The sequence below is a fragment of the Bombus vancouverensis genome, chromosome 18, assembly GCF_051014615.1.
Source record: "Bombus vancouverensis nearcticus chromosome 18, iyBomVanc1_principal, whole genome shotgun sequence".
In the NCBI taxonomy this organism is placed as follows: Eukaryota; Metazoa; Arthropoda; class Insecta; order Hymenoptera; family Apidae; genus Bombus; species Bombus vancouverensis.
In genome coordinates, this window is record NC_134928.1 from 2,177,467 (window position 1) to 2,203,357 (window position 25,891).

At 42.8% G+C, this 25,891-nt stretch overlaps 2 long non-coding RNA genes across 2 annotated transcripts in view; one reads left to right on the forward strand and one right to left on the reverse strand.

The window, feature by feature from the left end:
- The first annotated feature begins 1,741 nt into the window (after positions 1-1,741).
- LOC117161340 (uncharacterized) overlaps positions 1,742-25,891 on the forward strand; it is a 304,050-nt gene continuing 279,900 nt past the window's right edge. Inside the window, exon 1 of the long non-coding RNA XR_013060700.1 lies at positions 1,742-2,048. This is a non-coding gene — a long non-coding RNA (uncharacterized LOC117161340). The remainder of the gene's footprint in view (positions 2,049-25,891) is intronic.
- On the reverse strand, positions 3,083-7,254 carry LOC143304024 (uncharacterized). The gene is made up of 4 exons (XR_013060719.1): positions 6,625-7,254; positions 6,290-6,501; positions 6,035-6,175; positions 3,083-4,190 (listed from the first exon to the last, which is right to left on the reverse strand). It is a non-coding gene; the product is annotated as an uncharacterized LOC143304024 (long non-coding RNA).

Here is a 25,891-nt window from a genome sequence, read left to right on the forward strand (position 1 = left end):
TTATGGTAATGTAGTGTTATATTTTCTATTTTGTCTATGTGATTCCAATGCAAACCGATAGAAACGATGGAGAGCTTTTTTGGAGAGCTTATATTTTTTAAATTATACCATAAAACCGAAATTAAGTTTGACGTAAGAATTTTATATAAAATTACTTAGTTTATCTCTTATTTTTTTTATGTACGTATATATATTCATACTATTGCATAAGTACACACATACACATGTATAGTTCTGAAGTTGCTCAGTTATGTACGATATGGGTCGATAACTTCTACCGCATCCTACTTTACCGATCGTATAAGTACTGCCTGCTAGATTTGCATCGGAGCAACACATAACCAAACAATCCACTGTACATGTAATGACTTGAAAACTTTTGCAACTTTTTTCATATTGCACGTTGCAGTTTTAGCAAACAATGACTTTATATATTTCGTGGATTTAATCAAGATCTTAATCGAGATTAAGCAAGAAACTTATAAAAACTTTTTCGTTACATTTCCTTATTTTGCCTGCTTTTTGTATGCATAAACGATAAGAAGATATAGCTCTCGGGATGCTTTTCAGTCTTAAAAAAATCTCGGTTGATCATAGAGCTTCGCATTAAAATTTTAATCTAAGGTAGAAGATCCGGGTAGAAAGAGAAAATAAACTACGTACCTGGAGATACGAAAGCTTCGAGGGAAAAAATGAGTTCCAATTTCACCTCCTCTTGATGACGACGAGCATATTGGCGTCAACGCAGGATACGCGCCAGAGGCGAGTAAGGCTTACTTCGGAAATAGGCTGGGTGGGGAAACTCAATTTTACTAAAATCCTCTCGTAGCAACGGAGACGTGTATACATATTGTATATAACGTATATACCTGTACGTTGTTACTTTCTGCCAGACAGTCTTCCTGCTTCGTCTCGCTTTCGTGTCAGCCGCCATGTCAAACAAACTACATCCATACCTATAATACGTATCCCATATGTTGCATCTATACGTTTGCGTCGTGTATATGTTGCATCTATATACGTGTATGTAGATCGACATTGGCTCGTACATTCGATACACATATAGTAATGTCGCGATGTTATATAGGTGGGTTTTGTCGTGGAGCCATAACTAGAAATACGATGTAGTACATAGGTTGCAAACCCATAAACCCCCACCTTGTCCGGGTCTTCTCGAGGCTTCTTCAGACAGCGTTACGTTTACCTAGGGCCGAAACGACCGCGCACCACCTACGGCAGCAACACCTTCGACGACGAAAGTGACGTAGGTTGGAACGTTGACTCGTCGACGTCGACGGTAGCGCCAATAAACAGGGATCCCGCGCCCGCCTGACTTTCGATTATGTCATAGACTACATATTTCATCGGGATGTGACCCCGCGAAAGCGCGCGCTCGTCCATTAACTTTCGCGACAACTTTAGCGTGTGTTCTGAGAAAATATTACATTGATCTGTCGAAGTCGTAAACTATATGAGAATATAGTATCTGAGCGTAAGTGAGTGACTGGAAATACGTACGCTGATTAATCGTAAGAGTAGGATTAAGAAAACGTCGCGGCATGAGATCGGCGACATTTTTTGGTTAGAATAAACCCGCGCGCGCGCGCCTAAACTTGACGGTTAATCAAGCTATGATTCCCTTCGTCATGTATATTGGGGGATACGCGGCTGTTCTTTGGTATTCTATGCGTACATGTATGCGAGGACAGAAGAGGAGGAACTCTGCAGGGATTAACTGTGACCAGTTCGTGCCACGACACGCAGCCGGGTCGATCGTGAGATTCATTAAATATTGTCCGATGGACTGTAAAGTTATCCGTAGCTATAGTATTTCCGGAAAATTCGTTTGCTTGGACTCTATCGGCTTTATGCACGTCGCGAACGCCAGTGAACGTATACGTTAATGCGCATGCGTCCGGTTGTAATATGGTATCCTTTTCTCGGAGTGGCAACATGCGTCTTATACACAACCACGTGACCACTTTAGTTTTGGAGCTGAATAATGCACAGTTTATATCGGAATTTTCTACCAACACGCTTTGATACAGGTCAGTACCGTCTTTATGCTTTAACATAGATTCTCTCACGCCCTAAGCTCTCTTCGGAACTTGTCTCCTACCGACGAACTGCCGAATGTCATTCACGTAGGTTGTCACGTATTTCGACAGTCCATGAGAGACGAACAAACTTTCGCATGCCGACTTTTCAGACGGTCGTCATTAACATAGGCAACAAGTTAACGAAGACGATGCAATATGCGGAACGGGCAGAAAAGTCACGTTAAATCATTGTAATGTATACGTTGACAAGTGTCAAAATATATTACATGTCCTAACCTATACTATCGTCTTTGTCTCTTGACGTTCATTTCTCGTTCCGAGTAGTCATAATACAGTTAAACGCATGATCTTCGAACATAATAATATCTCAAACCGTGATTTTAGTCTCCTTTAACATTATTACAATAATATTGTTAAGATGTAAGTTTTACCGGTACTAAAACGACGTCAGAGTTTCTTATGTTCCGTTTATTGTCATGTGATTGTTTTCACGTTTAACATCGTGAATATCAAATAGAATACCGCTGTTCTCGTTCGTTGTACTCTATCGTTTGTCAAGGGGGCTTTTGCGTTCATTACCAATCGTTCGTCAAACGCAATTGTAATTACATTCCGTGAACGTAACGCGTACTTAGACAATCATAGCTTAACAAGCTACTATATATTCTCATGAACAGCCGAGAACACGTTAGTAGTTAGGATAAATTCCTGACGATGGCGCGCCAAGATATTCGATCGGGCTATCTTTACGACAGTATATAAATCTTTTTGCTCCTGTTGAATCATTCTCCGTAGTCACGATTAATTCCGAATCAGTGGGGATGTTGCAAATCGTTTAAATCTTCGTAAAGCACGCCTTTCGGATTTATACGAGATAATGAATCATTCGTTGACAGGCTGAAATCAAAGTGACAACCAGCTAAAATGTATTCGAAGATTCAGGTTACATATTTTCTAGGGAAAGGTGTGTGTCAATAGGAAAATGATATTTTTCATGGTTTACTATATTTTCATACAAATGATTAAGTTATCTTGGTTCAACGTTATTTCGAACAATTTTATGCATATTATTTGTAGGTATATATAAGCATGTTTCGATGCATAGGTATACAATCTTACGATGAAAATGGTGGAAAAGCAATCGGGATGCAGGCGAGCCTTATACACGAACATTTTGTTTAGGCTTAATAAGAGGTAGGGAACGTTGGATACGCAGTTTTACCGTAATATTCATAAGCTGTAAGCTATTACATTTTATGATTCTACGTCCTTACATTTGATTTATCATTGTCCACATACGGGTAATTACGGCCTCCCGCTGATCGTTTGATTTATCACAATTGTACAATTAACCACGCATCCTGGCTGATTTATGCTCGAGAATGTCATACGAAGCGTGTACATCCAACGTTGTAGCAGCTGACATTCAGGGCCAGTTGGTACGTAAAGTAAAGTCGGAGTAAGTTTCTTTTCTTCGTTCTTTGGATTTTCTCTTTTTTGCCTTTTTCTCGTCTTAACGCCATGTAGATTACGCGGCCGCAATACAAAATAGGCTCGGCTTTCGTATCTCGTGTTATCTCAAGCAGATTGCCTGTTTACGCAATTACGAAAATTTCGAAGGTCGTGAATTTTACAAGAGAAAATAGGAAGTCGCGATAATGCCGCAATTTCATTAACACTCGCTCGCATACTATGCTTATTCGTAATTAAACGTAATTAAAATATGTCCTAATTTATCGTTGAGCCTTATTCCAAAGGATAGTTTTTATCCCAGCAGGTGAAAATAATAAATCGACGCGATAAAAACGTATAATAGCGCTTCGAAGATTATGGTCGTAATAATTTAAAAACATCAATCGCGATACAATATGTGAAGTTCGATCGTTTTATTTATCTTCCTTTCTACCTGCACGGCCGAAAGACATTCTCGAGAAAAGATACGAAATTGAGAAAGAAGAACCAAAATGTAAATGACACGTGATGGTAGAACGTAATCGAAGGGAACGGAAGCTCGGTGATGCGAAGACGTGATAGAAATTGAAAACCAAATTCTTCTATCGTTCCATCCTTCTTCATCCTCCTTCCTCGCGTCTCGAATTCAGCCTTGAGATACAGCCCATAACAGCCAAACTAAAAATACGTTAAATATTAATACGTTATAAATATTAAGCATTTATTTGATGTTATTTTTAATAACAATACACGCAGAAATGCATATCGGTGTATAATAATACAAGAGAATAGGATTATTTACTTCGCGAAGATGTATATTATTTACCATTATCCAAAAAACTAGAATCATGCCAGTAGATAATTTTATAGTCGTTCCTAAAACTCTACAAATCCATACAAACATACACATGATATATTAACACCGACACAAGCAAAGTAGAATTCCAAGAACTACGTTCTACCGATTCCTGAAATCAATAAACCTGAAAGGGTTACGTGTCCAGTCCGAAATGGCGTTAGATAAAAGAGGCAGGTTCGGTCAAACACAGCCGAGCGCGACAATAGCACTCAGCTAACGTCCGCGATAAAACAACTAGTGTTCGGCGGAGGGATGCGAAATCCTGATGCAGCGTTCTTTTGGTAGGTCGTCGAGCCTTCTAACGTTCGTGGATCACGCGAATGTTTGTCAACGTATGAAAGGGTGAGAGGGATGATGGATAAAGATCTGCTGGGTGTGTCTTCTTCTAGACTCGGGTCGGTGACGCGGTGTACACAGCGGAAAGGAGGCAACGTTGATAGCCGGACGATTTTAGCTAGTACAATGTCCCCGGTGCATAATCCAGCGAAAACCGCAGGCGCTCGGCGCAGCCACGAAATATTTTGCCGGGCATGAATAAATTCGGAGCTGCAGCGTTGCCGCAGTGACCAGAACCGTAGTTCCATCATAATGCAGTCGTTGTAGCGGTTTCACGAGGCTCGTCCATACGAAGCGTCTATCCACCTTCGTCGCCTGCGTATCCGTGCTTTCTCATTTGTTTGTCGAACTCGCTCGTCGCGCATCCTCCGCATTTGATCCTCTTCTTCGAAGCCAGCCTGGCTGAGCAATAACGTACCTACTTGTCTTTTACTGCGAACTGCACTTGCTTCTCGACATTCGTCTATTTGCTACGTACGAGGATTAAATCGGTTCGAACGAACAGCGGGATGTAACGCATCGATATTTAATGCTCGTAGGTACATACTCGCGACTACAAAATTTTCTTTATCTCGTTAATTAATCTTGTAACTTCGGCATACGCGAGACTACACGCGCGCGTATGATGCAATGTGCGTGAATTATTCGTCGCTGTGAGTCAATGAACGCTAAATAATCGACGTTAAAATACAACGAGGATAAATGCGATTTAATAGAACTGTCTCGCCAGATCGTATCTTCGCCCTTGAGTAGGTGCCACGGTCTCCGTCGTTAACGCGAGATAGTAAAGTACCGGTTCGCGGAACGTGGAAGCCAACGTTTGCCATTTATAATCGCCAACTAATTGGGAACCGTGAGCATTTTTTACCTAATTGGACGTTTTTTTTTTTCTAATCGTTCTTCGTATCGATCATTTACGATGTATCACCCGACATAGTATAGGACCATTTCGGATTATTTGACAAATAGGTTACTTCGCGATAAACTTACCGAAAGGCCACGGCGTGTTTGTACGTACGTCCAGGCATCGATACGAAAGATTCCAAGTGCTCGTTAACGTTTTCACCGGAGGAGAATTCTTCAAAGATCTTATCGATACTTCGTCGTAGCGTAACCGTTTGAGTGGCCTTCGTTGACAATGCTCGAATATCGTAACATTCTCACGAGAGATCGAACGAAACTTTCCGTCGGTCTACCCGCCTACGCTGACATTCTGTGCTCCCCACTTTTTCTTCCCAGTCTTCCAACCAGGAGGTTGCGCCTTTTTTTTCTCTTCCATCCCTCCCTTAAGGCCACCTTTTACGTTTCTTCCAATAGGAAGTCTCACCTTTGCCAAATTACCGTGGATGCACGGGTTCCTTTGGAATTTCTTCTTGCGATTCCACTCTCCTTCGCTTACAGCATTCGCGCAGCCTCGTTCTCTCGCTCCTCTTTCCTCCAACCTCTTCGGCGCTTCCGCTTCGATAAGCTACAATACGTCGAGAGATCAGCGTTGTACGTAAAATTTAGTGCGAATATAACGAAAGAATTCCCGCTGCAGCGTTTCTCCGTAGCGTGGAACTATGTAACAAGCGGGCCTTACCTGGCAGCAACTATAAGAGCAAAGGGGTATGCGAAAAAGTTTGCATGAAAAAGTTCTTCCGCATCGACCGGCTCACGGCTGGGTTACGTCGTCCTTCCTGGAGAACGGCCAACGAGCAAAAAAATTGGCCAGCCCTTTTTTATACCTCGACTAGCCATTTAACCGGGAAGGATACCGTTGGTCTTCTCCAACGATACCGCTAGATTGCTTTCCTGTTAGAAACGAGATCATGGTCATCTCTCACGAAACTAGCCTGCAACCAAGACCGTACGACCGGCAAGCCTGTGGTTTTCGTTTCACGGCTTCGATATCCGCGTGTAAAGTCTCGTACTTACGTGAAAAATATTTCGTTGCAAACCACACGTTGAATGTATTCGTTTGAAATAGTCCGATATTTCTTGGCCAAAGGTAGTCGGAATATTTGCTAGTAATGTACAAATTTTGATGATTAGGTGTATGTACGATGCTTGTAGTTGCGAGCGTGATATAAATTAGTATTCTCCCACGTAGTCAGATACAATTACAATTCGTTGTGATATGATATTTAGATATACCTACTACTGAGTTACGGCAGAGATAAACCAAACTTATAATGCAATCATACGCGGATTCTAAATTAAATTGGCCTTCGTTATCCTATCTCACGTTGCGTTGTACAAAGACGATCACTCGCGGAGACGTAGGAAGTTGTAATTAAGAAATACCAACGACGTTTATGAAATTATGTATTCGTGAAATACACCTGTACAGTCAGTTCGCCGGCTATTGTACACACGGTCGTCTTACCGCAAAAGATTACATCCGTACACACCGATGTATCTTTTTGCATTTGCAAACGACTCTTCCGTTTTGCAACGTGCATATGTATGAGCGATCATTATAGATAATTATCTTCACCTGCGCGCATAGCGGTTTGTAGTTCTCTGGAATTATATCATATAAAGGATAATTGTATGTGTGTGGGTTCGTGGAATGTTGATTCATGCTGCCGGCGGGACCAAGGGCAGCGAGTATAATGTGCACTTGGACTCGGTTTTGTTTGATTTGCCTAACTATATTCAGGCCTTCGTACTAGACCTTCTCCCGGAACTTATTGCATCGATTCCAGCGAGGATATTTCGCTCCAGTTACGATCGTATTTCCTGCCCGCTTATTTTCTTTTCTTTTTTCTTTTTTTTTAGTTCGCAGCTTTCAGAATTCTAGAATCTATCGCTCTCGTACGTAGCCGACAAAAATCTATGGCGATGAAAAGTTAAGATCGAATTTAGAGAAAGTTCGTTTATATGTATAGATGGATTTGCAAGTAGCAGAAACACGATATGCAAGTAATTGAAAAAGTAGGAACAAATAAACGTCAAGTGCAAACGTAGAAACGAGATATATTAATTAATCTTCTAACAAGCAAAGAACGAAGAAATTCGATAACTCGAGCAAAAACAAAATGAATTTCTATCTTTTACTCAAGTATTATTCGAGAGGCATACAGAAGGCATACAGAGCTTTCAGAAATATATTTCCGTTTAAAGATTTTGTTTGTCGACGACTCTCGGCCAACTCGAACCTCGGAGTCAAAATATTGCCCAAGTATTGCACGAGTTCCTCTCTGTAGACAAGCTCTTCGAATTATTTAATACCAATTTCTCAGAGCGTAGTACGCGAAAATAACGCGGGCAAGCCTGGCGGACTGTGCCTACCCCCGTTTGAACCAGTCTTACTCCGAGGATTATTTAGTACAGCTTTTATCGAGCCGTGCCAGCAACAGTGTTCTCCCGAGCCCTCGGCCAATGGCAGACTTGGATTCACGAACCATAGGAGTCTCGAAGATCCGTATACGTAAATTGAAGTCGTCGTTGAACCAAGAGGGCGTCTAGGACTTCTCAATTAACCGTCTGGGCCAGCTGGTCTCAAGTATAACCAGAGTCGAGCGTTCAAAACGCAGGCGGCGATATCGTAAAGAGGATTCTTTACGCTCATTCGCGGTTGATTGGCCTGGCAGTCGCAATGTCCGGTGTTTATGCTTGTACAGGGAAGCCTCGGTTCAGCCGTTGATCACTATTTTCGCCCATTATTCTCCTCATTATTTTTAGGGATGTCTAACTTGTTGCAATGTTGGCGTCATGAAACGATGCCATGAATCGACGATGTTTTCGAGGCATATCTTTCCAACCGCGTCAAGACGGGATCACACTCCCGTGATTTCACCTTTTTTCTTCCTCCCTCATTCTTGGAATATCGTTGACTGTGGCTTCGCCGGCCGATTTTACGACACTCATCATCGAGTACGCCTCCAAACGAATATTTTCCTCGTTGACAAATTGCACGGGATCTGCAAAGTCCTCGCTTTGATATTTTACACGCGAACCAGCAGTGTTTCTTTCGATATTTTCGATCGCCACGATATCGCCCGATTTTTTGCGAAATTTTTTCTTCTCCGCGATATAGAGATCGTCGTTCGAAATGAAACAAAGGAAGGTAGCTTTCCTCGCGACGATTGGAAAAGTGGAGGGGCTGGTTGAAAGTTCCTTCGTCAAGAACGGGTTTCGTTCGCGAAATTTTATTCGCTCTCGACGAGATGCAAAGCGTATTACATTGTTGACGCGAAGATTGGCCACGTAAAACTAAGACGATGTAAGGAAGGGCGATGGTGGAGCTAGAAATGGCGAGGCGAGGACATCGGCAGGAATGTCGTCGACGAATTTTCAGAGTAACGTAAGAACGCGGTGAACGCGAATGTGTGCGGAACGCTTGGTCCTGTGTGTCCGAGTGTTTCATCGCTATGTACCCTACGGGTTTATATAAAGCCATGTACTCGAGGGATTAGGGACGGGTTATATGTACATATATCTATCCATGCGTCTACCTCGATGGCGACGGTGGAGAAGTCTCATTAGACCAAAGTCTCGTGGAACGAGACGAGGAAACTCGAGGCGACGCGGATATTCGAAGGAAGACATGAAAACTTGGAGATTGTGAAAATGCAAGAATTTCAGCGACGGTCGGTGAAGAAACGGGCAGGGGGACGGAGAGATAGAAAAGCGAGCAATGGGAGGAAAACGATAAACGGATAGTCGAGAGGGACGATAGGTAAAAGGAAAGAAGAAAGATATTCCTCGAGAGAATCAGCGGAGATTCTGGCCGCTGTATTCTTACCTTAACTCCCTTCGGACGTACTTTATGCTGTCTTTAAACGCTCATTATCTTCTATACTGTTGCGAGTAAAGTGTAGGGGAAGTTTCGATCGAAACGACATAGCGTCGACCAGGACGATTCAATTATTTTTCCTCGAAGCCAAAATAAAGAACAAAGAAAGTTTATACACTGCAACGTAGGTATAAATATCTGGACATTTCTAAATACAGCTAATTTCTACTCGGACGAATAAGAAAATAATATTTGTCCCTTCGACACTGTCGATCGAGCGTGTCGAAGGGCGGAAAGAGTTGACGAATTCGTAGCCGTGTGATAAAATTTGGAATCGTGTGGCTGGCTAGTCCGGCGATGCTTGCGAAAAAAGGTCGCATCAACGGGACGACTGTCTAGACAGTGATCAACACACGGGACTGTAAAACTTTGTAGCCACGTGATCCCGTATCGGCAACGAGTGTTCTTGCTTTCGCATACATATATATTACAGCACAGTGCCGGCCGGGAGAAGGCAATGGCGTAATATATTTAACAATGTCTCACGATATGAGACGTTTTTACGGAAAGTCGTTGGCATAGGAATTGCTTCTTGGATCTGGTAGAGCGGAGTTCGAGGCGAACACATTGGAAATGAGTTTGCTCCTCTAGGTACCTAAACTTCGGGGTTACGCTTACACTTGCACATGCATGTGGCTATGCAGGGCGAAGCTCGGCCCTGCGCCCGCGCACAGACCAACCTAGCTGCATGAAATTCGAACTTTTATAACCGATCTGGTCATTGCGTTGGATCTAACTACGCCGCGGCGTCTTCCACTTTAATCCGCCTTTATAGAACGAAAACTCAGGCGAGCGTCTCTTATTCCAAAGTTGCAATTTTTTCCAAGCAAAATCGCCATGTCCTGTTTCTAAGCAGGCAACTTTGAAATCTTTCGCATCGTGTCCTCTTTTGACAGCGTGTTATGAAAGAAGCGTTACCTTTTTATTTCGTCGTCATTTTTTTCTATCGACGTTTTGCAATTTTGTAGTATCGCGTAGTACACCATCCAATTTTATGGTGAAACGTTTGACACCATAACAAGGTGTTGTTATAGCAAAAATTTACTATTACTATCGATCGTTCGAATTATATAGAAAAATAATGTTTTCTTTAGGAAAAAGGGGAAAGAGGTACTCGCTAGGAAGTAAAATAAAGAATTCAAGAAACACGTGAAAATGTTATAAAAAGTATTATATTGGAAAGGCATGAATTTGTAAAACTGCTAGGTGCCAGGTAGTCGTTTCTTTGATATCATATTTAGCACGTACTTAATAGGAATGATTCGGTAAACTATCGATAACTGGTGTTTGATATCTATCAAAGTTTCGTTTAAAAACTATTCAGCAACAAAGCGATAAAACTGCTTTTATGACACGCTGTGTGAAGAAGGATCGGAGTGTATTCGTTCGAAAAGAATGGAAAATATCTCTATCCTCTGTAATATCGTTCGCAAAAATTCTTCCGCGCATCCGTACAAAATAGCGAAGGGGTTGCGGGGAAAAACGCATGGCTGCTTGACCGGACAAGCATTCATTAACCACTCCCTTTTGGATCGGCAAAAAACAGTGGGATCCCTTCCTCGCGCGACCGGCCATGGTTCTTGAAAGCATGGAAGAAAATGGAAGGCGTGCGGGGATGGAAAAAAGAAAACCGAAAAGCTGTGGAAGAGGGCAAAGACTGGAAGGGTGGGAGGACCGACGTATTCCGGGAAGGTTGGGTTAGGTTGCAACGACGCTTTGCTAGAAACGTCGACGTGGGCGGTGGGCGAAGAGGGCAGAGACGAGAGGGGACGAGAAAGGTTGGGAATGAGGTTGATTCTCGAGCGAGGTCACGTATTTCGAAGCCAATCTAATACACTTCGAGAAAGATGAGAGCTGGAAGCTGGGACGAATGTCTGCCTCTGAATTGAACGGTCTCAGATACTGGCCAGGCAACGCGCAGGGTCTTTACCATCCAGGGAAATTCACGATATGGTCGAGAGAACGCGTAATTCCATTCCTTGTGCGCAATTAATTAAGTATCGGTGTACTTGAGCCAGCTACGCGTTCATCGACGATCCTTCGATTAATCCTTCGAGATACGTGTCACACGTATTTCGTTTCGTTTTCGAATCGTATTTAGGAGCGATTCTCTTTCGCGATGTTTCATTGCTGATAATAAACATGGTTAGAGGGAAATATGGAAGAACGGAACGTATTAAACGTAGCTGTATTTCTATGGAAAGTGTGACTCGCGTGTTAACGGAGTGAGATACCTGTACCACGGTATACACGTACGTACGTAGTTGGTATATAGGTAATTTTCTGGATGTCGGAATCGTTGAAATGTGTAGATATTCTCGCGTAATTATATTGCTGGGATTAATTACAAAGTCCTTTACTCGAACGAGTTAATCGATGCTCGGAAACCTTATGCCCCTATAAATCGAATACGTAGAAATTTTAGGATTCGCGATTATGTATTAGGATTGAGGCAAATTTGGTATCTGAAGGAAAAGAACTATGTAACGGTAGAACGATCGTTCGACGAAACTTTTAATTGCGACATCGACCGATAGAAGGTAAGGTACAGAATCCCGGTAGTTTCGAAAGCCCTACGGAATTGAAGGATCCTACAATTTCGTGGACCGTTGACCCGTAATGATAACCATCGGGAAGCTAGGAGTCTTGCGTAATAGGTGAACGTAAGGAAGCTCATAAAACTGCATACCCCGATAGGGTTTCTTCGTAGATGACTTTAATTCGTTTCCCTTTTCGCTATCTTCTTTCGCCTCATTTTATATCGCTAAGAAATATATTAATTTCGCGAATACAGTGCGAGAGTAGAGGAATAACGTAAAACCAAAAAAAAAAAAAGAGGAAGGCAGATGAGAGAGAAAAAAGGGAAGGTAGCGCGAAAAAAAAATAGAATGGGGAAAAATGCATAAACTTTTTTGCTCGTAAAGCGGCCAATTCTATTTTTGAAATCCTCGAGCTCTCTGGCATTTAACCGTGCCATACGGTTTTTTTTCCTTTTTATTATTTGGCACTCGCGAGTCGGCAAATATATACGTAAAATGTTTTATGTAGCCGTGGCCTTTTCAGTTTCTGTGTTGCACAATATACATCCTAGATATATCTAGGTGGAACAATGCGTGCATGCGCGCTATGGGCGAACCAGTGAAATGCGCAGAAACTGCAGCATCCAGGGCGACGCCGACGCCGCTCGCCGACAGCGAATTCACTTATCTGCGTTGTACATGGGGCCGTTGCATGTAAAATACTTATATATTCGCGACACGGAATCCAGTTTTCTTGTCATATTTTTTACAGACGAAAAGGTACGCGATGACAGCGTCGAAAAGCGAAGTTAATCGTCTCCGTGTTACACACGCAAGCACTGTACGTTAAACACACGCAAGAGGTGATGTAGAATGCATACAGCTTCGTGACGTAACCACGACCGTTCTACGAGGAAATGTCGACGCCAAGATTTCACGTTGTATCGCCTAAAATGTTGCAATAATTTAAGGCTACACGGCGCCGAGCTGCGCCGCGTTATCTCGAATACCTTCGAAACTTTCTTTTTCATTCCATTCCACCCTCGCCCCACCCCTTCACCGCATCGCCCTCTCTCTCTCTCTCTCTCTCTCTTCTTCTCGGTGTCGCATTGCGAGAAACGACCGAGAAATTTATGCCCTCTTGAGGAAAATTAATTTAAGCCTGGAATATTGAAAAGTGATAAAACAGCGTGTTTAAAAACAGCGCCGCCAGATAACGAGCGACTATCGTAAATGTAGATTGAAGCGAATGGTCGCAGCTGGGACAATCGAGAACAAGGGGAGTAAAAATGTATTACTCGAAACATATCGAATTTTATCACGAGCTGCGTAAGAAGACGAAAGATCGTTAAGTGCATAGGCACGCAACGTTAACTTCAACGTATTCGTCTTGATATTGCAAAATTATTCGAACGAGATATCGTGTCCGTTGTCTTCCAAGTTCTGTGGGTCTTTTTATTGAAAACGAGATATAAACAGATTTAGGTCTGATCCGAGCAAAATATAAATACTCGAAGATTTCGACTGGAATTTTCGCGGAAATTTAATGGATCTCGTCGTTGGACGAAACTAGAGAGCGAATAACCGAATAACGTTTACGATACGACATTTCGTACGAAGTACGAGAATATTTTGAGTTCAATGTAGAGAATTTGGGTAGATTCGCAGTGCGCCGCCGCCATCATCCTCTTCCTGACAAAGCAAACGAGAAGACGTGCGCGCGTCGCGCGACGGGTCGATAAAATGGACAGCCTTCTGCGTGTCTTCCTTTATCCTCGACTTTCCAATGCATCTCGAGTGGTTTTATCTATGCACAATCGAGAAAACCATCGGCCAAGAACATCAGAGACACTGCGTCAGCAGGCAAAGCATAAATTCTCTTACGATTGTCTTGTAGCACGAGCTCGCGAAAGATCAGCACCGAAACAAGCATATTTCCATAGCTTTCGTCGAATAACAAGAGCAAACTCTTTAAAACTCGTCGCAACGATCCTATTTTCCGACGATTTCGTTATTTCACCAATGGCTGAATCGCATCACCATCACTTTCAGTATTTATCTAGGAATCTCCCGTTTCTTTAAAGCTTTTACCATACTTTTTTGTTAGAAATGTCCAATTATCTAGAAAGTTAGAATTGATTTTACATCCGAGAAGATCGGGACACAAATACACTTTGTATTTAACCAAAGAGAAACAACGCGCTGTAGGCGTTCAACTAAAGAGAAACAACGCTCCGTATTTAACTAGAGAGAAGCAGCGCGACGGCTAAACGGTTTCAAGCTGCGGGCAGTTTCTATGAAATTCAAACGAAGTTTTTGCAAACCGATAATCATTTCTGCCTGGTAGTTTTTATAATCGTGATTTTCATCGAATTTTAGCGAATTCTAGGAATAATATTTTTCAAAGGAAATTGGCGAGCAGCGGAGAATTTCGAGGAGCCATGGCGCCGCCCGCCAATTCCCGCTGCTTTCTGCTTCATTGGTCCGTCGCTTCGGTTCACTGCAGATTAACCCTCTCGCGGAATTTACGAGCGTCCTTCCCGCGGCTGATATATTTTTAAACGGTATCGTCGCGGTTCCATCGTTGATTGCCGAGAGTAATCTTTTACCAATTAACCCTTTGTTCCACGATAGAACCACGCCATCGAACGATATCGCCATTGCAATTTGTTTTCTACGAATAGAAAAAGTATTCTCTCTTTGGAAAATTCTTCGTTCGATTCTACCCTAATCGGTCACTGTTGCACAGCAAATTACACGAATTTTTTCGCTCTTCGTTGAAATTCCATTGTTATTTAAAGAACACGCGGAATAAACGTGATAACGTGGTCTTTGACATAGTCGAAAAGAGGAAAACGAGTTAGATCCATAGATGTACCTAAACATTTTGAAATAAAGAGCAACAACACATTAGAAGCGACGCCTTGAAATACGAACTTGGATTCAAAAATTACTCTGCCATAAAATACGAAACTGCATCTTACATCTTTCTCTAAAGTCTTCGTTTGTGATTGAGCAAGATAGTTACCTAATGAGTGTTAGGTAACATATAGCGTAGTGTTTTAATCATCGTATTAAAATTAGTCTCTGTCACGGTGTCGATAACACGTTAATCTATCACGTACAACAGAATTTCGTGGCGTTTGTTTCCTCAACGAATGGAATGGAGCGTAATTCATAATAAAGATCTTCTAATCGTTCTGAGCAATCTATTATAGCAGAACAGACACGTTGACAACGGTAATGATATTTCTACTTGGCTTTCGATTTTAACATTGTCACGTAACATCGTTAAGAGACGTCACGTCCTAAAACACGGGCTGTACATCATCCTAGACTTTCATAACGCAAATCCGTACATCGCCGTTTCTATTTAAAGGAATTGGACCGCGTGTAACGCGTCTATCAATGCGAACGAATGATTTTCACGAACGCGCAGAGCTGCATAAAGTCTCGCGATGGTAATTCCTTCGGATTAAACTTATCGAACTCCGAATCTCTCTTGGTAACTTTAACGATACTGTACAGTTGGGAAAAAGTTCTGCTGGAAATTTAGCGGCAACATGCTGCAAGCATCGCATGGTAGAAGCTATTTCCCGGTAGCAAAACTTTCCGCTCGGTCGTAAGAGCTTTCGCGCGGTTTCAAACTTTCAAGATCCAGGCCAGCGACAATTTGGGTCCTTCTCCGTTCGTGTCGAGCGACCGAAGCTTAAAAACGAGCCAGTGTCGTCGAAGAAGTACGTACAACGAAGTCTGGGCAAGATTTCAAAGTTTGCGATAAACGACAAAGACCTCTTCGACGTTGCAAGAATTTCTCCAGCGAAGTAACAAACGAAATCACAGTAACAAGCGAAACTACGTGGAATACCGCGACTACCAATTAATTCTACTCGAAGAAAATGCTGGAAAAGATTACAGGGATGGCTGGTGGGTATCAGGACGGCCACGTTGAAAGTTGAATGTCGCAGGCGAGATGTAAGTTCTTAACTAATTTCGGATTCCGTCTCGTTTTTACGATAAAGCGGGTAATATCGTGAGACTGCGTGGAAAAAGGGGGGAAAAATTTTTCACGCGAGTTGCGCGAGAGCTGCTCGCTGTCTCGAGTCGAAAGTTTTCGAGATCGGAGTCGGCGACATTCTGCTTCTTTCTTGGAACTTGTAAAGCTTAAAAGCACTTGGAGGATTTATGCTCAAGCGCGTATCAGGGAGGGAATGAAGGAAGGAAGGAAGAAAGGAAGAAAGAAAGAAAGAAGGACTGCATCCTTCGGGCTAGGATATCAAGCGAGCAAGGAAAAGCCTTTAAATTCGTAAAAGTTTAGAGCATGCCGGAGTGCAAGGAAGTAAATTTAGAAATGAGAAGTTTGGATCCGTCGTGAGGAAGCGAGACAAAGCTGGCCGCACAGAGGCTGCAGCGTGTTTCCCTTGGAAAATTTAATTTCAACCTTAACCCTTCTCCCGCTTTTCGCTTGTAAGTTCGCGATAAATTTTTACGTCGGCGCGATCCGCTCGACTGAGATGTTTCCTCCGAAACAGCCGTGAGGAAATCGAGCGCTGCTTGTCCATAAAAGAAAAAAAAAAAAAAGAGAAAAAAAGAAAAAGAAAACGGAAAAGGAATAATAGAAACGAGTAGGATTAATTAAAATAACTCCGCCGTCCGTCCATAACGGAAAAACGAGTGCTGGGTTACTCGACAAATATCCGTGGAATATTTCGAAATGTATATAAAGAAGATCTGAAGGGAAAGAGAGAAACGAGCAACGAGGGACAAACGTGAAAATATCGTCGGATAACGATTCCACCGGAGGTTTATTTAAATAACGATCCGAGGATACGATGTTACGCGGCGATACGATTCGGCGGGGCTTACTCGATCGAATGGCGAACCACCCAAAAATAATGAAGCCAGCCTCGCAACCAGAAAAACGACGGAATCGAAAAGAAACGAGATTCCGAAGGCATCGCGACGATCCCTCCGAACGGTGGATTCCACGGCGTAGCGAAGACATAAGTTCCGAACTAATTTCAGGTTTTACTCCTTTTAGGGGAATAGCTTGTAATAACCGGCAGCGAGAGGTGGATCAAGGTAACCCTGAATGGGGAGGGGAAAGGAGATGCGGCGGCAACGAGAAGAAGGGAATGGGTTCCGTGCGGTGAGAGTTGATTGGATACGATAGGTCAGAGAGAAATCGGGGTACAAGAAGCAGAGAGGTAACCGGATCAAGGTAGCAAAACCAGATCCATTAACGAGCTTCGGGGCACCGCCCTCTTTATCGCGAACGTCCTCGGCCCAACAAATGGGCCACCTGTATCTGTTCCGTGTAATATTCGCGTGTAATTGCCGACAAAGTTATAGCGCGCGCTCCTTTACCCGATATCCGATCACGGTTGCTTTGTTTTATCGGCATTATCATAATTATTGAATTAACGCGCGTCCCCTACATGCTGAATTCGACCTGACTCGCCTTTCGCGGATCTGACTTTGTTCCGCTTAATCGCCGCGTAAACCAGCGTCGAATGGCGAACGAGATATCGACCGCTCGTCGTTTCTGTTATTGAAACGTATAAATGTTTTAAGGACGAGTTAACGACGGCAATATCAACGAATTTGAAGACATTGCTGCATAGTGTTTCGTGCCTGTTGATCGAGAGAGAGAGAGAGACGGAAGACAGGTACTCGTGGAAATATTTTTCTACGGCAACTCGATTCACCATTACGTTCGTACAACCGAATTAAGAATACGCGTAACGCGAACCTCTTCAATTGCTGACTCTCTACGTGGAAGAAGCGTGACTCGCGAATTCGATATTCGTGAATCTCGACTGTTTGGCGGAATCGACGATCGACGGGGAGTTTCGAGAGCCCGAGGGCTAACAACCAGGATCGTATCGGCGAAGAAGGCCATCAATGCAAATGAAGATATTACCACCGTTCACCCTCCTCCTACGTCACCTGCCAACATCGATCTCCAGCCTCCGCTCGGAGGTATCAGCCCTGAAATCGACTGCTTCCCATTCGAATCTGGTTGCGCGTGATTTTTCCTTTTTTTTTCGAAAATTACGACATCCAGTTAGTAGTAATCGATTCGGTCTGCACCGACGAAATAAAAAAGGATCGTAGACAACCGTAGAGAACGTTTAAACATCCGCACTGCTCTAACTGGATTCCATTGCGTCATCTCGTGTAATTAATCCTCGCGCTTTTTGCTCGTTATTCCTGGCAAAGATAATTTGGAAAAACGAAGACTACATGAGAGAATAGTCGGTATCGTGTAGAAACAAAGAAATTCGTTAAGATCTTTTTTCAACGGCGGTATGATTCAATTCCTAGCGACTCTTAGGATCGTTTGAATTTTTTTTAGGGTACTCGGAACTCATTTATACGCGATTTCCACGAAGCGATCCACTTTCAGCAGCTAGCGGCGAGCTGCGTCGGGTTCACACAGCTTCGAAACGCAAGGGGAAACCACCCAGAAATAAACGTTCAACTTAGAAACGGTTTAAGAGAACACCGACAGAAATCTTCCCCCGCTGCATGGAAAACACGGTAAACATTAAGGGTTGGTGAACACGTGTTACATGCGACGTTAGAGGCGATCGAGGTCGTGTCGAAAGCGCATATCAGTTCTCGCGAAAATTTACGTAGTTACTCTATCGTTGCGTTTAGAAGATATCACAAACCAATACTTCGTTCGAAATTGTTGCATTAAATTATCATATCACGAATATTATTTTAGACGAGCGTCGTTGTACGTACAGCAAAGGCGTACGTAGAAAGGATAGTTACGCGAGTCTGCAATTTTTAAAGTTGATTGGAGAAGGGAAAACACGCTAATTGAAGTAGATAAATATCTTCGTACTTCGTGGATATTTCAATCAGTTGATGTAAGAAGCGTATCTCCTTCTTTGATCCTTTTAGAGTAGATTAGATTGCCAACGTGGATATCTGAGAATAAGCTTCTACCTTTTAAACAACGCGTAGATGTAAATTGAAATCGATCAACTCAGAGACGAAGTCGGTTATAGAGAAAATGAGATAACGTTCGCGAGAAATATCGCGATCGCTTTATGCGAGCAGGAGAGAAGTAGTGGAACGTGTCTAAGATTACATTAGACGCGGTATAGAAGGTTAATCTTGCCAAAGAATTTCACACGGATATTACTCGCACTTCGGGTAGAAGTAGTAAAGCTTCGAGGAAAATTTACTGCTCGGCTCGATCGGGTAGATTGAACTGGTGGGAACAACGAATCTCTCTATTAAAAGACGAAGGACGTTGGCTAATTACCGCGTCTGGCAGTTCTCCTTAGCACTTCTTGGCTCTTAACTCGTCGTCGAGGGAGGAGGATCCGATCGTCGCGCGAGAAACCAATGCAATTTGTGACGTTCTCTGAAAGGTGTTCTTTGTCGAACCAATCTCGATAAAAGTATCCAAACATCGAGACACTCGAGAGTCTGCGTCGTACGCATACGCGCACGCGTGCACACACAGATACACGAGCACACCCTTATCTCATATACCCATCCACACTGCTTTCTTGTTCGTCATCGCCTTCGTCAACCACCATTTTCACTATTAACCACCATTTTCACTGTCACTGTGGAACCAGGCGCGAAGTAACGCAGCACGCGCGAAAACAATAGAACGAACGACATCGCGAAGGTACAAACGAGCTTTCACGGTAAACGATGGGGTAGCGTTGCTCTCGAAAGTCCGAACTTGAGTGAGCAACAGACGAAAGACATTTTGCATTCGTATAATAACGGTAACCCTCGAAGCAGTGAGACCTTTAGGGCCTCTGTATACGTACGAGGAAGTTTAACCCTTTTTTTTTGCACCGGTGCACCATAAAGCTCGAACGACAGAGGGGAAGCTGAGAAGTGTCCAGCCCAGTGTCGGTGGCTTTCGTGCGCTCGAATTCATAACGGTGTAGCTCTCGTTTTCCTTTCGTTCTTCCGTCTCCGTTCGTCTCCATCGCGCGTTGCTCCTCCGCGTCATAAAGCACTGTAAACAGCGACAGGAATTCGTTCGGCTGCTCGCTCGTGTTTCTTCTGCTCGTCCTTTCTTTTTTTCGCGGCCAGCTTCCAGCAAGAAATTACATATAAAAAAAGGGCCAGGTAACGGGTTGCGGGCAGCCGTGGTCAATTGCGAGCGACAGCTTTAGAAACACATTGGCCAATTACCGTTTCCTTTGGCTCGTGGATAGGACGTGCTCTGCTAAAAATTCTTCCTCCCTATTTGAACATTCGAACTTTTCTGATCTTCGATTAGGTAGAATGGAGATGTTTAATGGAGACCGAGGTTTATATCGTTGTAAAATTTAATCGATCGTGTTACATCCCCTGGGTTGTTTCCGAGAGAATTGCATTCTTTCGTTATCGATCGTACTTGTGTTAGAAAATTTCTTGTAATCGCGATTTTCTTAGTACGGTGAAAGTCTGCTTCTCGATCGGAACAAATGTCCACCGATTATATTATGCGCGTTATTTTAAATAAAAAACAATTGCACTAACAGAATATTCGCTGTAAAAGAAGCGTTCAAAGTCGTTCAGATTTTCTGCTTTAAGAAGCGCAACACCATAGCAACCACGCATGGAAAAAACAAGCTCTTTCACAAAGAGAAGCGAAAGAAAGGAGGAAGGTTTGTTTAGCAAAAAAATTTCACGAAAAAATGCAGGTAACCGCTCGAACCGACGAAATGCAGAAGGTACACACAGCGATAGAAAAACTGTGTTCCGTCGCATCTATTAAAAACAGACTTTCGTGGTGGGCGAAACGGAGGATCGAAGCTCGTTTCTAGAAAAATACGAACAAGTTCAAATGGTCGAGAAGATCTTATATCCAAACGTAACGTATTCGCGATTAATATTTGATCTTTAAATTACAAATTTCAAATTTTAAGTTTCAATTTTCCATTTAAAATCTAAAAATTATCGGTTAGATCTTTCGTTGATCGTTCGTTATTTCTATTTTTGACGTATCAACTGTTATTTGAAATACCGTTCACCAAACGTGCTCCGTGTCTATTTAAAAATCTGGTTTACCCATTGGCAAACTTATTATGTCGTCGCTTTTCCAAACTTCCACGATATATCATACCATATGTTATCATACGATAACATATCGTTGTCAAAATACACGTCGCTATTACATTATGATTTAACCATCGCGTTTCATGTTCGAATTCCAATGGAACGTCGAAAGAAGAAGAGAAAGAAGAAGAGAAACAGAAGCGGAAGCTTCCATTTAGCGATTCTCCAGGCTATTCCTCTGATTAGACCTAACATTGCTTAATTATCCAAGATTTACACGGATCGCCTCAAAATTCTTCCGAAATGATTTTTATCCGGAATGCAATATCCGATGACGTTCCGTGCGTTCATTACGAGTCAGAGGCCAAGAAATAACGTTTCCAATAATCACGCAGCGTGCGGTCTGATCGTCTTGTGTGGTCGGCTCTTTATTATTTCAAGCCGACTCTTTTTTCCGTTCTCGTGGTGAAGTACGTCGCGGCGCATCAGCTATAACGTGGCTCGGATCAACGAAAGCCGATTTCCTTTTCGGCCTTTCGCGCGATCCTTCGAGTCCCGGCTATTCGGCGTCGTTAATTAACGCGATATTACGCGTGCAACGTTTACAGCGGAAAGAATCGATTACGCCAGTGATACGTTTCGGACAACGAGTTATTACGATTGATACATTTCAACGAACGATTGCTTCTTTATAACGTCCGACACTTTATAAAATTGCAACAACGCGAATCGACCGTCACTTCCGCGAGGTCCGAGCCAATCCTCCAGGTGTGTAATAGTATCTGTATCGATATTCGTTTTGAATTATGGTATACGACCAATATGGTTGTAACAAAATCGCAAGCGTCGACGCGATATCATGGCACGTTCGTAAAATATTTTTACAAGTAGGTGAATTCCGACGAGCAAACGCGATATTTCAATCGGCAGCTTATGGCCATTGGTTGGAATTGTCTCTTTAAGCCACGGATCTACGTTTCCAATAAATTCCTTTTGTTTCCTGATCCCGTTGTTATGCGTTAAATTATCGGCCGTTGTAAAGCGAACGCTACCGTCGCGCGATACGCGTTAAACTGGAATATTTTCGAAAAGAAGTCGTGGAATTAGGCGATAAGGGTGTATCGAAGCCACGGGAAACGCGTTCTCGCCTCTCGATTTCCTGTTCCATTCGTCGTTAACGCAACGTTGCGTACCGCAGCTATATCTACGTATAGGCAGGTCTCAGATTAGAACGACAGGAGCGCGCCTAATCGCACTCGATTTGCCAGCTTTTCCGCGTTCACAGTGCCGCGAACATTTTTCCCGGCGGAATCGAATCGCGTCACGCCCCCGCGTTCAGGGGACTCGTTTACAGCTGCAGTTACAGGGACTCGAGGCAACGTATTTCAAACGATCGATGTAAAGCTCGTCGTACCAACTGCTCTTTATAGCTGGCCGCGATGGTGGTACGATGATGTTCCGAGTTAGAACATAATCGCTGCCTCATAAACGGCCGCGATGCGTTTTTAAAAGGTGCTTTCCCGCGGCGATAAACTTTTTACGCACTTGCGTGTAACCTTCGGTGTTCTACCTGATGGAACGGTTGTCTTCGTGTACCGATAGCATCTTCTACCGAGTTACGTTTAATCGGGCTTCGATTGCTCGAAACTGCCACACGTATTTCTCACTCATTTTATACCATTCCTATGGGAATTCCATCGTAACGCACGGATCGTTAGATAGCATATAGCTATTTCTCTGGTTATCTTTTATTAACCGTTACATTTGTTATTGGTGTACCGTTCCTGCAAACTTTCACTACGCTCCAACTGCTTAATTCAGCAGATAACATCGATCGACGAGTGGTTCTTCGGAAATGTAAATTAATCTTCAAATATCTATCCACGTAGATACGTATTCTGTTAGCCTTCGTACTGCTAGTCTTCGTCGTCCGAAAGATGGCATTTAAAACGGCTTGATCTTATTCGTAATTGTGAAACTTTCGACCAATAAGCATGCCTATTTTTAGATTTCCATTTGGTCTATCGGAAATAATCAATCAAAGCCGTGTTGTTTCCAAGTTCGTTCCTCTAAACGACGAGCAACGGAAGAAGGATAGTATCGGATATACGAACATACATCAAGCAGTTGCACTCCATTGCGTTTATTTATGGCATTTATGTACTATTCGATTAGGTTCGAACGCAATTAAATTTCGTATCGTAGTAGTAGCTTCGCGTGATTGGAAAAGTTCGATACTTTGTGCGATAATGAAACGTAGAACTCGATAGAAATACACCTCGCTGAAAAATAAGAGTAGGTATATGTGTATTTACATATACCTGTTTGCAATCGCTTCGTACGACTGTATGCGACGAATACAAAAATCAATAAAAAGCTACCCAGTTATTTTATTCTTGGTACGATAGGTTTTTACCTAGGTATACTCGATAATCGAGGTTCGGAACGTGCGTGAACGCAACTTAACATAATCCCCTTAGTCGAGGGGAGTTGCGACTAGTATTGAAAATCTCCGATTGCTTGGTCCACGATTTCCGGTATCTACCTTCCATCCCCACTCTCTGTCAATCACGTCGGAATCAGTTTGCTCCTGTCTTCTGGTCGGCTAGCTACCGGAATTTTACTGTAATCGTTCAAGTTGGACAGTTGCCGCGAAGTTGGCGCGGATTACGCTTCTCTCTCGGATATGGAATAACTCGTAAAACCGCATCGCGATCCTCCTTGCCGGTCTTTCTCCCCCGGCTGGGCTGCGCCGGCGAGCGCATAGAAATATGCGAAAATAGCGACTCAGCGAAGCACGCAAACCTTTGCGAACAGCTCGCCTTCTCTTTCGCATCCTGTTTGCTGTTATTTCCCTTTTGGCGTTCCCCTGCCTCGCCTTGCCTCTCTTACCGGCCTCCGCCGACCAATCACTTATCTCAACAGTCACGGAACACTTATTCGCGAATATGAATTTAGAGGGCTTACACGGTGCGCTACACTTTACCGCGTCGGTGTGCGCGCGCGCAAATATCGCTCGCGATTTCAACCGCGGGAAACTCGAAAAGACCACGCCCTTCCAGTGCGTTTCTCCCTCGTGATTTATCGATCAAGATTTCTGCACGCACGAAAACTTCCAATTAGTTAAATCAGCAAAGATATAGGACTACATATTATTGCGTACTGTTGATATTTATCGATACCAGAGGAGGAAGATGTTTCGGGTGATTATAGATTCGAATAACCCGAATAATAACGTAAGGTAGATTTAGAATTATTTGATAACGACTTGAGCTAAGAGTATATCGTTTGCCCTGTAATTCGCGCAAATTCGGTTACGAACAATTTCGCGGCGATTCGCATGGATATGAAAACAGCTACATGGTGTACTACACATGGATTTCTGTATAGGTATCGCGACACAGAATAAAACGATAACCCGACCCATTAACTTGTAACTTGTACGCATCCATTTCTTTCTAACGAGTTAATTAATTACGAAACTTTTATGATAATTAGCAGGATGATGGTTTTAGGGGCTGAAAAATATATGGTTATATAAATACAAATTGCCAAAAGCTTCATATTTACACCACTACGATTTCAGAGCATCGCAAGTACATGTAACATTGTTAGCGTTTGGCGATATTTAGGTTGTTATCGATAGCCTCTCCTCTGGTAAACACGTCAGTTTACCCTCCACGATCCAATTCTTCGTCGACGTTTCTAAATAAACGATCGACTTTGTCTATATAACATTGGGGGTGACGAGGGATGGATACGGTTCGAGACAATGTTTCTCAGATACTTGGAGCGGGTTCTTGGTAAATAGTTGGAGAGGCGGAGAATCACGCTCCAATCGAGTGCGACGATCGTGTAACAGGGTACGAAGAAAAATATTAGGTTACGTTCAGTCACATTTACGGTAGAGGAATCTCAGGACACTCGACTTTCCGCCGGGGAACCATGGGCATAAGGAATCCAAATTGGGCGTTTCATCAGACCTGAGCGGTAGGGATAGGTTCGAGCAAAAAATGGTGTTGGCTCGGATGGTTATAAAAAAGAATATGCTGGAACTGGCCGGTGAGGTACGCTGTACAGTGGAGGACCGAAATCTGGAAGGGTGTGGTCCGTGAGGAAAAGAGGATCGTTGAAGTGTAGAACGCTTGTAGGAATATTGTATTTTTATCGTTTCTCTGTTCGACGATTCTCGAATGATCGCATTCATTAAACGTTCTCTCTGCTTTGCCCAGAGATTTCTACATTCGAAGATCGCGCGGAAAAGTTACGATAAGTTCGTTCTTGTTTTATGGTATTTTATGGTTAAAAAAAAGTACATATTTAATGCAGAAACTTTAAGATTTATTTCGTAACTGCTTGGCGTAAAGAGAAACTCATTTTTTAATACGATCGGCGATCAAGTTATTTCAGTTTCGCTGTAATCGTTTATTACCATTTTACAAATATCGCAGAATGATAGGAAACGATAATCTGTTCGTATCAATCAGACGCTAATTAGCTCGTGTTCGTATTTACAATTTGCAATGTCTTCCGGTGTCTCTATAATAAAGTTAACGCCGAAACACGTCCGATTGTTACTACGTCAGCGAATTAAGGAATATCTCGTTGTTAACGTATCGTTGCCAATATGCCCGCTAACTAACTATTAACTAATAGTACATACAAATTATTACTTGGTGCATACTGCTCGACGATAGTCCTGTCGCTCGTATAAACGTTTATTACTCGGATAAAGTCTGCAAAAAATAATATACGAATTACTAAAACGTACTTGTGTCCATTCAAGAACTTGGTAATGTGAAACTATACCAAGGTTAAATATATCAGCATGTTTAATTTTCGTTTAGCCTCGCGA